This window comes from Rhea americana, unplaced genomic scaffold (genome assembly GCF_003343005.1).
Source record: "Rhea americana isolate MKP2758 unplaced genomic scaffold, rheAme1 scaffold_159, whole genome shotgun sequence".
Classification (NCBI taxonomy): domain Eukaryota; kingdom Metazoa; phylum Chordata; class Aves; order Rheiformes; family Rheidae; genus Rhea; species Rhea americana.
Genome location: NW_028185694.1, coordinates 1,738,470 through 1,751,467, shown reverse-complemented (window position 1 = coordinate 1,751,467; position 12,998 = coordinate 1,738,470). Strand labels below are relative to the sequence as shown.

General features: G+C 42.2%; 1 protein-coding gene across 2 annotated transcripts in view; it reads left to right on the top strand.

Moving 5' to 3' along the window:
* The first annotated feature begins 6,332 nt into the window (after window positions 1-6,332).
* Window positions 6,333-12,998, top strand: part of LPIN1 (lipin 1) — a 52,348-nt gene continuing 45,682 nt past the window's right edge. The window contains exon 1 of one of the 2 annotated variants that reach the window (XM_085299980.1): window positions 6,333-6,447. The gene's annotated coding sequence lies outside the window, so the exon portion shown is untranslated. The remainder of the gene's footprint in view (window positions 6,448-12,998) is intronic. The other variant, XM_085299979.1, reaches the window with a different exon arrangement.

Genomic DNA, 12,998 nt, shown 5'->3' with positions numbered 1-12,998 from the left:
ACAGAATTAACACTTCTCTATATTGGGCTGCACAAAAGTTAAGGATTCTTCTGCCTCAGTGAGAAATATTGGTACTTTTATTATAAAACTTACTTTAGTCCCAGTGGAGTAACAGAATTAACTTGAGGTCTCAGCACTTAATGCATAGCTTAGTATAAGAGAAGATTTTATATATTTMTGTATCTCCCTTTTATCTTTAGTTGGTTATAGTTGTTATATTTTGCTAGCTACAGGAAAGAGGGACAGGTTTGCGCAGTGATGAATTAACAATACAGTGAATCATGATGTGCTGGAAAATACTTTATAGCCTCTGAGCAATAACTTTTGAAACCTGTTAGCTAGGATAATTCAATATTGGGAGGCAGTCTGATGTAGGCATGAGATCGATAAGAAAGCAATGACATTCCCAGAAGAAAGAGCTGCTTTTCAAATGTTGTTAGATCTTTAGGATTAAAAGATCACTATTTTAGAGTTTGCAAGAGATACAGGAATAGTAAAGAAAAGATTATACCCTGAGAAGTACTGCAGATTTGTTTACATTTCTCAAAGCATGTTTTATACTATTTCCTTTCAAATGCACACCACCGATCATCTTAATTTTGATTTGCCGTGCTTTGGAAACAATATTTGGGGTAAAAAACCTTTGCTAGTCCTGCATGGAATTATCGGATTTATGAAGAGCTAGCTTTTGGTCTGGAAAGCATTTCAGTCCACAGCAGGATGCTTTCCATATAGGTGTGCATGATCTTGCATTTCTTAAATGTGCATAGATTTAAATATCAGCATGTATTTTGTCTGAGCAGAGTGTAAGTCTGTGTTTGAACATGTCTACTCAGGAATTCTGGGCTTTGGTTGAAGAAAGAACATGCTAATGACTTCACTGCTATATCTACAATGTCGTGTATTGTGATCTCTTTGACTTATCAGGACTCATTATTTTCTAAGCTTTCTAAGGTTTTAATTAGATRCCTCAAGCTTGATTATTTACAGATTTGAAGCTCAGTTACTTTCTGATGAGATTCTRCTGGTGGGTCTCAAACAGGGCTGCTATATTTAGCCTCTTTTCTGGTAATTTAAACATTCCTACGTTCTTCTGCTTTGGCCATATCTGGATCACAGGAGTCAATACATCCCTCCATTTTTAGCAGCCAAATATTTTGTAGCAGAGCAAGTTGAGTTTTGGCTGTTTTGGGCTCTTAGGATATAAAGGCAGCATTAAGGATGTCATGATTTTCCAAGGCTGCATGCAGACCTAAAGGAAAAAGAAATGCTCTTTTATGGACTTTCATCTCCAAGATATGTTATATTCTGAGAAGGAAAAAACCTCTCCAGTGGTTCACTGACTAGAGATCCCCTTTTGGGGACTGTTTCTTAGTGGGCAATGGGGGAAGAAGGCAAAACTGTTACAAAAGCAAGTACAAAAGTACTCGGTACAAAACCAGGTTATGCAATACAAGCCCTGACGGTGTTGTGAGCTAATACATGTGTTACCATCTCAGCTGTTCTGGTACATGACCAATGCCTCCTACCCGCCCCTAATTCCACCAGTAATAGCTCCTGCAAGGCTACAGTCCTGAGGTGGATCATTTGGCAAAACAAGCCTCTTTCCACTTGTCACTTCCCCACCGTGTCGATGACCTGAACTTTACAGTACTTGTGATGATGTCATAACCCCTCTGAGCATGACGTCACCGCGTCACCTCTGATCAGCRGGGCTGCGGAAGGAAGAGAAGGGTGTTGTGTCACCAGGGCATTGAGTAGCACACCGGGGGCTGAAGGAGTTGGTAGCTAGCTATACTGCCACGGAACTGGGACCATATGGCAAGTAACATCTGAAAGCTGAAGCTGGCAAAGGGCGAGGAGCTCAGACTGAGCAGACTTGACAGCTGCTACAGGCCATAAGCATCTGCTTRAATGCGACACTATCAAAACCGAGATGGTTTCATAAAGAATAACGTCACTCCTGTATTAAGAGGCTTTACTTGGGGTAAGGAGGCCATTCTTCCTTTTCTAAAGTTGTGTACTACTCAGATCTTCAAACACTGAAGACAGTGGAAACAGTCAATCCCAGGAATAGACACATAGCAAAATCAGCAGGACAGACAAAATTGGCAAAATGTTAAAAGAAAAAGGGGTCAAATGTTTTAGAAATCTGTGCAACCAAACAGCTTTTACTTACATATTTTTTAAGAAGTTCTCAAATAAGACAGGCACTAAAAAGCTGATTAAATGCCAGGATTTAAGCACTACAATAACCAGCACTATTGTAACATAAATCAAGTGAAGAACAAAAGGTATTAGACCATTCTACTTGAGGGGACAAAGAAAGGGAAATTTGACCCAGACAGAGGAATTCAGCAGATCATCAAATATACTGTATAGAAATGTTTACTGACTTGAATTAGGAGAACTATTCTTTTTTAGATGATAGGACATTTAGTTAGGTAATTACAAAATCAGAGCCTAATTGTTCTAATGTTTACAGTGAAATGAAAATAGATCAACTTTTAATATCAGTTGAGCTACTCTGGGTTTCATGGGCTAACGCKAGGATATCAGCACCAAATTCTAAAGCCATCTATGCTTATGAATTCACTAGAGTCATCTTTTCTCTTTATTGAATCATTTTTATATGAGCAGTGTTCACGCATTAAAAACTAAAATCATTCACAATCCAAGCACTGTGCGCCTGAGAATGAACTCCAGTTTTAGTTGGGAAAATGCCAGGCATTATTGATAATGAATTAAATAATTAACTTTTTGGTTTGAGTAGACATTTTGCTCACTGCAGAATACTTGCCAGAAAAATCTTGTGTCCTAGGTTAGATCAAAGGGTTTCATTTTATTTTSTGTATGACTGTGTATACTGCTCTGGAGGTAGCTATGCCTGAGTTTTGATAAACTTTTCCCTTCTTTTTATCTTTTAACCTAGTTTTACTGTCAGAAAAGTACATAACTCAACTTTKTTATTACTTGCATTTTCATGATAACTATGAACCCACACCATAGACTCCGCTGTACCAGAAATTGTACAAACACAGAGTGAACAGGTAGACTACAAGTTCTTGGGACAAGAATCAAGAATTAGATGAGTGATAATGGTTGGACACAAAGAGATCAGTGAATGAGTGCAAAGAAAAAAACTTTGATGACTGGATCTTTGGAAAGTTTGTGGACAGTTTTAGATTCAAACCTTGGGGAACAAGCCAGCATTGCCCAACACAATGCCTCCAGAAAGAAATCAGGCAAGGTGGGGAATATTACAGCAGCAAAACTGAACTAGTTCTGAACTTCATCATCATCGAGTGTTTTTTAGAAATGATACCACGGGAGACTGTTCTCTTGCAAAGACATGGCACACCTCATCACCACACAGTGAAGCGCTCTTAACCATCTAGTTTTGCAGGTAACTCCAAACTGTCCCTTAGGAATTGTGCCTGGCCGTGCTATCCTCCAAACTGTGTGTAGGCACTGCCGTGAGCCAAAACTGCAGCCAGGACTATGCTAAGACTTGGATGGCATGTCAGATTATGTACCAGTGCTTGGTACTCTAGCCAGATGTAGCTGTTGAGAGTAGTTATGAGCTAAAGCGCAGCACAGCACAGGGAATTCAGAACCCACTAGTAGAGAGATTTTTCTAGAGAAATAATCTGAGGAGCACCACCTYTCTCTGTTGTCATCCTGTAAAAAAGAATATAAAAAAGCGATGAAAATAGTGTCCTGCTGTTAAGAGAAGCTTACAATTCTGGTGCTTGCATTTGGCATTCTTCACAGCATCTTATTTGTACTATAGCTATGCCTACGCTATAAAATACAAAAACATGATGTAGCACGTGGAACCATAAAAAATGCAGTGTTATTTTGTGGTTTATTTTACGTCCAGAAGCAGATGTGTTGGACATGCTGAATAACTGAACAGAGAACTTTCTGAAGCTAAGAATCTAGTTTCCGGATTTCCTAAAGAARCAGAGGTTGGGTGTTGTTGAGACTGTGGGAAGACAGTGGTTTTGATTAAGTTGCAGTGAGTACGTTTTTATTTAAGTATAGTAAAGACAGTAGTGGAATAGTGGATATTAGTGCAGTCCTGGACTGTTACAGCTGGAGGATTTATATGGATGCCCATTTACTAAGGGCATATAATACAGGATCTTATTCTACACTAATGCAGCAAAGCAAGCACTGGTCAAAATCCACAGCCGGCACAGGCAAAACTAACTGTATTTATGTCAAGGTTGGCATTATTTACCAGTGCATCTCATAGCCCAGAATGACTGCCTGTTGACAAGAAATTAGATACAATATGCCTGGGAAACGAAACTGCAAGTATTGCCAGTGATCTCTGGGCTTTGTTGCTGATTGTTTTCTCTTTGAGGTTAGGTGAACACCCTTGGTAGCTGTACCGTAGCAGAAACTATCTTCACTGTTTTCTTTTTTTTTTTTAAACTGAGGTGAAATCTTTAGTGTAGCTTTGTTACTGTAAATACACRAGAAAAACAAACAGAAACTTGAGTTTGTGAAATTGCATCATGCCCAGCCAGCTAGCAGTTTTATTTTAGTTGTGAACTGTACAAAGATTAGCCCAATGCACACACAGAGTTAACTGCAGAAAGAAAAACTGTCAGAGAAAAGAAGCTCAAAGGGTAACAGTTGGGTAAAGAAGTAGCAACTGCATAGACTTTTAAAATATAACTAAGAAGTTAACAGAAAATGGAAGAATTAATTGCTAACTACTCAGAAATGAATGCCTCTCAGGCTTCAACTGTGTGCATGTCTTGGGCACTAGCCTATGCCCCCAAAACAGCTCTGAAAACCTGTTCTTGAAGACAGTCTGGCAGTCTCTAACTAATTTCTTTAACTATTTTTTCCTTATCCTCTTTTTTTCCTGCATATTCTGTCCTCTTTCTTCAGTGGTATTTTGTTTCCTGTCGATTTGTTTGGCACTTAACTTAGCCCTCTTCTCCTTTCTGTAAACAGGCTTGAAAAGTGTAGGTCATTCTTCTATCAGTTTATTTTTTTCCCAGACATCCACTTCCCTAGTTAGTTGTGTAAGATACCCAGAGTAAAGGTATATTACAATATGATTTTAATGGAAGGGAAGRAATGATAGGTGGAAAACTTTTATTTCATAGCCTTTAATTACAATGATAAAACATGCAACATTCACAGTGCCTAGAGCATTATGTTTTTAACTTAGGGGCTTGACTTTAATTCTTGCCTCTTTCAAAGACTGCAAGTCCTTTAGGTAGAATGATTCCCTCTCTCAGACTTTGATTTTCCAGTCCACAAATCCGAATAAAGATAGGTCCTTTGTTAAACGTTTCAAAATCTACTTAAAAGAGCTTGGGAAAAAGTAAAGGATATTTCTGCGATTATCATTTCAAGCTTGAAATTATGGTCTGGGTAAACCAACAAAAGATACTAGCCAAGGAACAGAAAAAAAAGGGGGGGAGAGAAAATGTGCAACCCACCACACTGCACTTCCATTACGGAAGTTGTTTGACCCAACTGCCCTGGTTTCCCAGCCGCTGAAATACCGAAGTGAAAACCAAGACAAAGAATTGCCGCTTTCCCATTAAGGCTTTGTTTTGTGGCACGGCTAGCGCAGCTCCCTCTGATAGTTCACCCCCGAGTAACGACGCGTGCGCTGCTTGTCAGGGGCTGCAGGGGCAGCGCCCGCACCAGCACCCGAGGGACGCTGGCCAAAGCGGCAGAGAAAGGCTCCAGCCCTTCCTCATTTGCCCCTCCCGGTTACCCTCCCTGGGGCACGTTCCCGCTCAGGCCCCTTCCCCGCCGGCCCCAGCCCCGCCCGCTCGCGGCCGGCCCGCGACGGCGCTTCTCGCCTCAGCGCGCTGCCGCGCGGCGCTGGCCCGAGCGGCAGCCGCCTCCCCATTGGCCGCCGGGATCACCTCAGCGCGCCGCCTCCCGCGCTGAGTCACGGCGGCGGCGCCGCCCGCCCCGCCACGCGCGCCCCCTCGCGCGGGGGGTGGGGGGCACCAACGGCCGCCGCGGCGGAGCCGCCTCGTGGGGTCGGGGGGGGGCTGCGGAGGGGAGCTCGTTTCATGGTTGCCCTCAGAGCCCCCTCCCAAGCGGAGGGAAGAGTTTCCACGCCAAGGGCTGTCTGCGGGGCGATGTGACGCAGCCCCAGTCACCCTCCCCGCCACCCCCCGCCGGGAGACGGCTTCCCCGGCGGCAGCCGGCCGCGCCGCCCGGTCCCGTGCCGCGGTGGGGGGTGAGGGCTGGGGGCTGGGGGCGAGCCCGCCTCGGCAGCGCCCCGGCCCGTCCCCGCCGCGCCGCCCCCTGGCCGCCTGCCCTGGTCCCTCCTCCGGGGCGGCCCCGGCCCGGCGGCGGGGTGCCTCGCCGTGCCCGCGGCGGGCGGCGCGCACAAAGGCGGCGGCGGCGGCGGCGCGGCCCGAGGCGGCTTGGGCTGCGCCTGCGGCCCCAGCAGAGGTGCGTGACGGGGCCGCGGTACCGGCGGGGGGTGCAGGGCTTGGGGAGGACGACGCCGGGCTGCTGTCCGCGGCGTGCGGCAGGCCCGTCCCGCCGGGCTGTGTCAGCTGCCCGGGGCATCTTCTCGTCCTGGTGGGGCTGCGGCCTGAGCGGCTACGCCGTGCCCACCGCGCCCGCTCCCCGAGGGAGCGCGGTTTAGGAGCGAAGACCAACAGCGGCGCTGCTGGGTCCGTCTGGGGTTCGCAGCGTTTTGTTTGCCCGTGCTGCAGGGCGAGGAGGAGGGGAAATCTGGTGCTTTCCTGGCTCGTATTCAGAGCGGGGCAGAGGCGCCGGGCAGTCGCGGGGAGGTGGCGGGGATGGGGTCTGCGCCCTGCTCCGCGCTCYCCTGCGCAGTCCGAGGCCCCTCTGCGGCCCGGCTGAACGCTAGCGATCGGATTTTGCCTCCCCTAGGCCGGTGACTGGTGATGCAAATTGCTGAGTTAGGACCACTTGCTCAGTAACGCGTTTCCCGAGGTGGGATAACGAAAGCAGTAATGCTCCAGAAATATTTAATGACATAGCAGATCCAGGCTGGCAGTAGTGGGATTTCTACGTGTAAAATTGAACTTCCAGATATTTTGGTTTTATCTCGTGAAATTCTCTCTCTTTTTTTTTGGAAAACAATTGCCAGTTGTTTTATTGATTAGCCTTATCTTTTCTAAGAGATTTTTGAATTATTTTTCAGATACTTTAAGATTTTGTAGGAAGATAATTAAGACCATTTACTTTTTTAAGATTTCCTCTAAAAGGCAATGTATTTTGTAGAGAGTGGGAAGGGGACAAAGCTATGCAATATTTTTGTTATCTCTGTCAAAAAGAGGAATGTATTTTATGATTGTGTAGTGGCCTCTACAAATAGTAGGATCTCAGTCATGATGTTATAGACTAACTTGCATATCATTTTTCCGTTCACATATATATTCATCAACCTCAATAGACCTGTTAACCTCTGATCTGGTTCACATCCTGGAATGATTTTTGGGGTGGTTTGTTTGTTTTCTTGTGTAGTTTTATCTGTCATGACTGTCCCAGGAAGCAAACGCTGGCAAATGTTTTGTTTGTCTAGCTAGAGTTTTGCTCTCGCTTATGTATCCAATTGGAATTCAGATGGATAGGTTCCTGTTACAGTAAAATGGGCCTAATYCCCAGAAAATAACCTGAGGAAAAGGTGTGGAGAAGGTGAAAGAGATAAAATGGAAAAGAACCAATACAATTATGTTGTGATTTTAGGTGTGAAGCCCTGAAAATGGTATCTAACAGTTGTAGATACTTTGTGCTTCTCCAGTAGCTGTGTTTCACGAATGCAGAGTAAAGATTACCTGATAACATCTACTTATCTGACTCAGTGTGGACTGTTTGTAAGGATGTTGGGCAAGATTTAGGCTTTGGCCCTTTTCCTATAGATAAGCGGATGTTCACATGTATATATCTAATATCTCTGGATGAACACACATATACTCAGCAATGATAAAACCCACTCCAAATATAGTAAAAGCCTACTTTAAAATCTGAAAATGCAGAAAACATAGAGTTAAAATCTAAAGAAGAAATTTATTTTCTAATCCACAGAAAGAAAGGATGCCAAGTCACACAGAAGTATCAGCATAGAGTTGAACTACTGTTGTGCTTCCACTCTAATTTATATTCCTTCTCTGACATCAGGACAGTAGCATAGGGCAGCACAGAACATGACCTGCAATATATTCTCCAGTTACTTCAGAAGTTCCAAGATTTCAAGCATCTTTTTTTTTTTTTTTTTTTTTTTTTTTTTTTTTTAAAATATTTTTTGTTTTTTTTTTTTTTTTTTTTTTACTCACTGCAAAGTCTGATCATGTTTGTATGGTATCAGTTCAAAGGAATGTCAGTCCTTGTATGCTTTCCCTCAAAGCACCTCTGTGAGAAGGGAAGTGGTGTACATCTGGGAAGCTCCTGAGGCACAGAGACCAAGGGAAGCGTGGAAGGTCTCTCAGGAGTTCCCTGGGAAAGGAGATGAGCCTTGAGATGTGATTTCATGATTGCTTGAAATGCYGAAAGAGATGTCCTTGGTCCTTCACCAACAACATTTTCTAACTGCCTCTCTTGAGTAAATACTAGCAGTTGTATTGGTAACAGTCAGATCAGCTCACTGATCCAACTGAAAACTGCTTTTTGCATGTCTGATTTTTGTGGTTTTAGTTTTCAGTTGGACCTGTGAACACTTGAAATGTGTCTGCATGAACCCAGTAGTGTTACAAGGGGATAATTTGAGATGGTTGGGAATGAATGGTTGAGAGGTTATGACACCATGAACTTAGATAGACCTAAACTGACTGTGGAAGAGTACGTTTGGACTCTTCAATGCCAGTCAGATATCCTGATCATGGTACTACAGGCCAGTCTTCTCTTCTTTGAAACATAAGACTTCATTACTAGCAAGTTTTGAGTCTTCAATTTGAATCTGATTTCAGCTGCTGTCAAGAAAATATTCTTAATGAGAACTTTGTGAGGAAATGGACCAAGTAGTGTTTCATGTATTTAAAAGATATTGATGGGAGCTACTGTTTTACCAGTGCTCAACTGAATTGTTACCTGAGAGTCATAGCCCATATCTGTGTGGTCTGTAAGTGAGTGTGTGAAAGGGTAAGGGAGTGTCAGTGATGAATGGGTTTTGAGAGGTATTGGCAACTTGAAAGAAAATAGGATTGACATTTGATCCATTTGATTTTCTAAAGAAGGCCAAGTTTTTGGCACTGGCCTTGGCTAAAGGGAATAGGAGTCAAATAACTCCTAACAGAATTAAGTAGTCCCAACCTAAAATATTTAGGTAGATATGCCTGGCAGGAAGCAAAATGCCTTTTTTTTTTTCCTGTTTTTGAGCCAGCCGATGATGCATCATTGCATTCTGATTTGGGATGCAAAATGAGTTGCACTTGTTTCCCGGTTGACCAGGAGTATTTGTCAAATCACCTGCAGGAGTGTGGTCTATCTCATACCACTGCGACTATGTTGAGGCCTGGAAAAAATGTGCTTGTAACAAGGTTTGGTCTAGAGTTTGCCATTCTATTTACCAAACAGCCAGATTCACACTACTCAACACAGTGTTCTGGAGTTCTCCCCTTACAACTTGCCAAAATCGGAGACGTGGCTGTGTATGGCTGTCTTCTAGCTTATGTGTCCAGGTTTCTTTTCCCAGGAAAATAACGTACAGGCAGAATGCTTGTCATGTCTCACTCCAATGTGCTTGGCATGCTGCAGTTCAGATATAGCCAAACTGATAGAGTTCACTGGAAACCAGTAGGACTTGGGCGGTTAAACTCCCTCTATATTTAAGCTGTAGTGCCTTGACCAAGATCATGTGGAAACGCTGTAGCAACTAGGAACATAAACCAATGTCTCCTGACGTCCTAGTGTAGTGCCTTTGTTGCTCCTCAGGAGAGAGATCAAAGGTCTGATTTTTGCTCTGGAGGTGCATGAGAAGTGACTTTGGGGTTCTGATCAGGAACTCACTCAGAGAACTGTGGTGGGGGGTTCATGGCAATGACCCTGCGCTGAACTGAACTGATCTAGGAACTAACAAAAATGTAAAGAATAAGACTTCAGAAGTTGCTAATGATTTTTAGTGTTCAGCCTGAAAAGAATTGAAAAGTTAAGAGGTTTGAGCCAGTCACACAGCATTAGTGACTTCATAAAATGTTAACCACTTAATAATAAGTAGAAGTACCTCTGTTAAAAAATATAAACCAGTAATTTTTCATGAGCTTTTGTGGTTAACAAATAATCGTTACTGTAGTTGCTGTGCAGACATGCAACATTAATCTTAATTTGAAAATACCCATCTAGGGAATTTTCATCTGAAATATTTCCTTCTCTCCCTACGTTTTTGTTATAAATCTTTCTAAAAAGTAAGCTCCAATAATGTTTTTCAAGGCAAAGAATAAGTTAATAGAAGAATGACATTAATTACTATAGAGGGAGTTGGTATTTAATAATGCAAATAAAATTGTATTTTTCTGACTCTGGGGCAATTCGTGTTCGATACATAATAAAACAGTAGCGGTAAAGTAAAGACTTTTTGAAATGCCATCAGTTACTTTCTTGYGAATTAGAAATAATTCACTTGAAGGGGCCAAAATCTAATCTCCAGGTGTAGTATGGGCTCCCTCAAGCTTTGCATCTTCAAAACAGAAGCCAGGGGCAGATTTGGATACCAAATGGATCAGTTTTATGAAATTGTTGTAGTTCCAATGTCAGCAGCAGAGCTGCAATGATTTATTTTAACAGAACACTAGCCTGTCAGATTTTGCCTCTGTTCCACAATTTCACAAGTTTTATGGGAAAACTCTTATGAAAGCCTGTTTGATTTGTGCTTATGCCTGTCATTTCATGTCATGGACCAGGGTCTCATCATGATGTCAAGTATTCAAACATAATCAAAAGCCACGTCTGTACGTATTGTTTTTCTTTGTGCTAAGCATATTTGGTTTGTGTTATGTTTACCATTGCTGCAAATCTTACCCTGGTGTCCTGAAAAACTGATATAACACAGATATAACTATACAACTCTAGAAATAGGGCTGGAAGGGACATAAATCYATGTTGATAAACTAAACAGTACCAAAATTCATTCTTTGGGGCTGAGACCAGCTAGCGCAATCTGTTCACATCTATTCTTTAAAGCTCCCTAAGCCTTAAGAAGAAGGTGATTATATTCAGAGTGGCCATGGGAATTATCCCTAGCTGAYTTTCACTTATGAGCTGTTCCTGGGAATTGCTTGGGAGAGTGCTAGTTGGCCTGTGCTAAAAATGCACCAGAAACAGAATTGGCAGTTTAAATAGACTCAGTATAGATGATCAGATTCTAACAGATGTATCTCTGATGTGATATGGTTTAATTCAGTGCTTTGGATATAGACAAAATGATCATCTCTGTAAKGATCACTTGTTCCTAAACTGTTCTCAACTCATGTCCTGCTCTTCGAATTTTCTGCATGTAAGATTTTACACACTCCAGAGGAGGTCTTTTCCAGTTTTCAGTTGCCCTTGCAGCATGGTACCTAAATCATGGCTTTTCAAAAACTGTCTGTATTTGGAGTGTGTTGAATGAGACTTTTATCTCTAATTAACTCAGATGTTTTTTGATATCTAACCAGTTATTCATTGTATTATAGAACCTAAAAAGACACTACGTTTTGCTGAAGCAAAAGAGGTCTTCAGCTCTCACAACTTCAGTATTTTATCATACCAAATATAATAAATAAGGATGACACAAGGCAGAGCTTGGATGTAAAAAGGGGCCAGGAAGAATATAATTACCAACTTTTCCAGTGGAAGTGTGACATACTACCTATATAAAAGATGATGATGATTTAACAAGGCAATTTAAACTTATTGTGGCATGCAGTGGAGAGGGGCTTCAGGAGGGACTTACAGWATTAATTGTTTGGTCAATCTAAGATATGTTAATTAATTAGATAAATATTAAGGTAACATCTAGACATTTATATTTTTACCTGTTTTTCAACCGGATGATCAGTTCTGAAAGATGATGCTTGTCTTTAACAGTAAAAGGAGCTGCAAATTTTCAGAGCCTCCTGGCAAGGGATGCCAGTTAATCTGACATAAAAAATAATCCTAGAATATACTTCTAATTTCTTAATAGATGCATAATGCAGGGCTSTTGCCAAAACAAAATATCAGCCATTTAAGAATTCTGACTGAAGCAGTACAGATCGTTCTCACTTGCTGTAAGCTTAGAACAAAAGGATTCTGAATTCTCTCCGCAGCAAAAAATACTCTATGCTGTGTCCAGTAGGGAAGCTTGCCTCTATGGTGTGAGAAGATGACTTTTACTAAATTCAGTTTAATTAACAAACAGGTATTAGAGGTTTAACTCATTATTTAAACCCRTGTTTACTGCTGAAGTTCTGCCATGTGGTCAGTAAGTGAAAGACTTCTTGGAGCAGCCAGAAAAAATGTTGCTCCAAACCACATACAGTCTCTCTGAGGTTTAAGGAACATTGGTTTCCTGGAGTACTGACATAGTATGGAACTGACTCTAGGGTCAGAGTGTAAACTTAAAAACCTTAGACTCCAAACAAGCTCTGCTTTAGTTGGAATGCCTTTTCAAACTTAGGAAGAAGGGCCCACATGCATCAGAGTTCAATTTCTGAACATTCTGAATCTCTTGCTTTGTTACTACAGTGTCTTTTCTTCCTTACAGTTGAAATATAAAAACATTTTTGTCTGGTTTCCTGAGATTTTTTTTTAACCATTTCTGCGTCTGTCAGTCTGTTTTTTAGTTCCCTAGTGATTTTATTCCACAGGCCAGGTTCGGCCCAATTTGAAAGAAGTGTCCGTTACCAGTTGGCAGTTTGAATATGGCCTTTTCTTTTAGGACGTAAGAGACTTTCACTGTATGGATGCCAGCTGTGCTGTGCCAGTTGGTCTCAAAGCTTGAGAACGATGTCTAGCCCTTTTAATTTACTAGTGTGAAAGTAATCGTAGTGTCCTATGTGAAGGCGGGCAGTATGGCT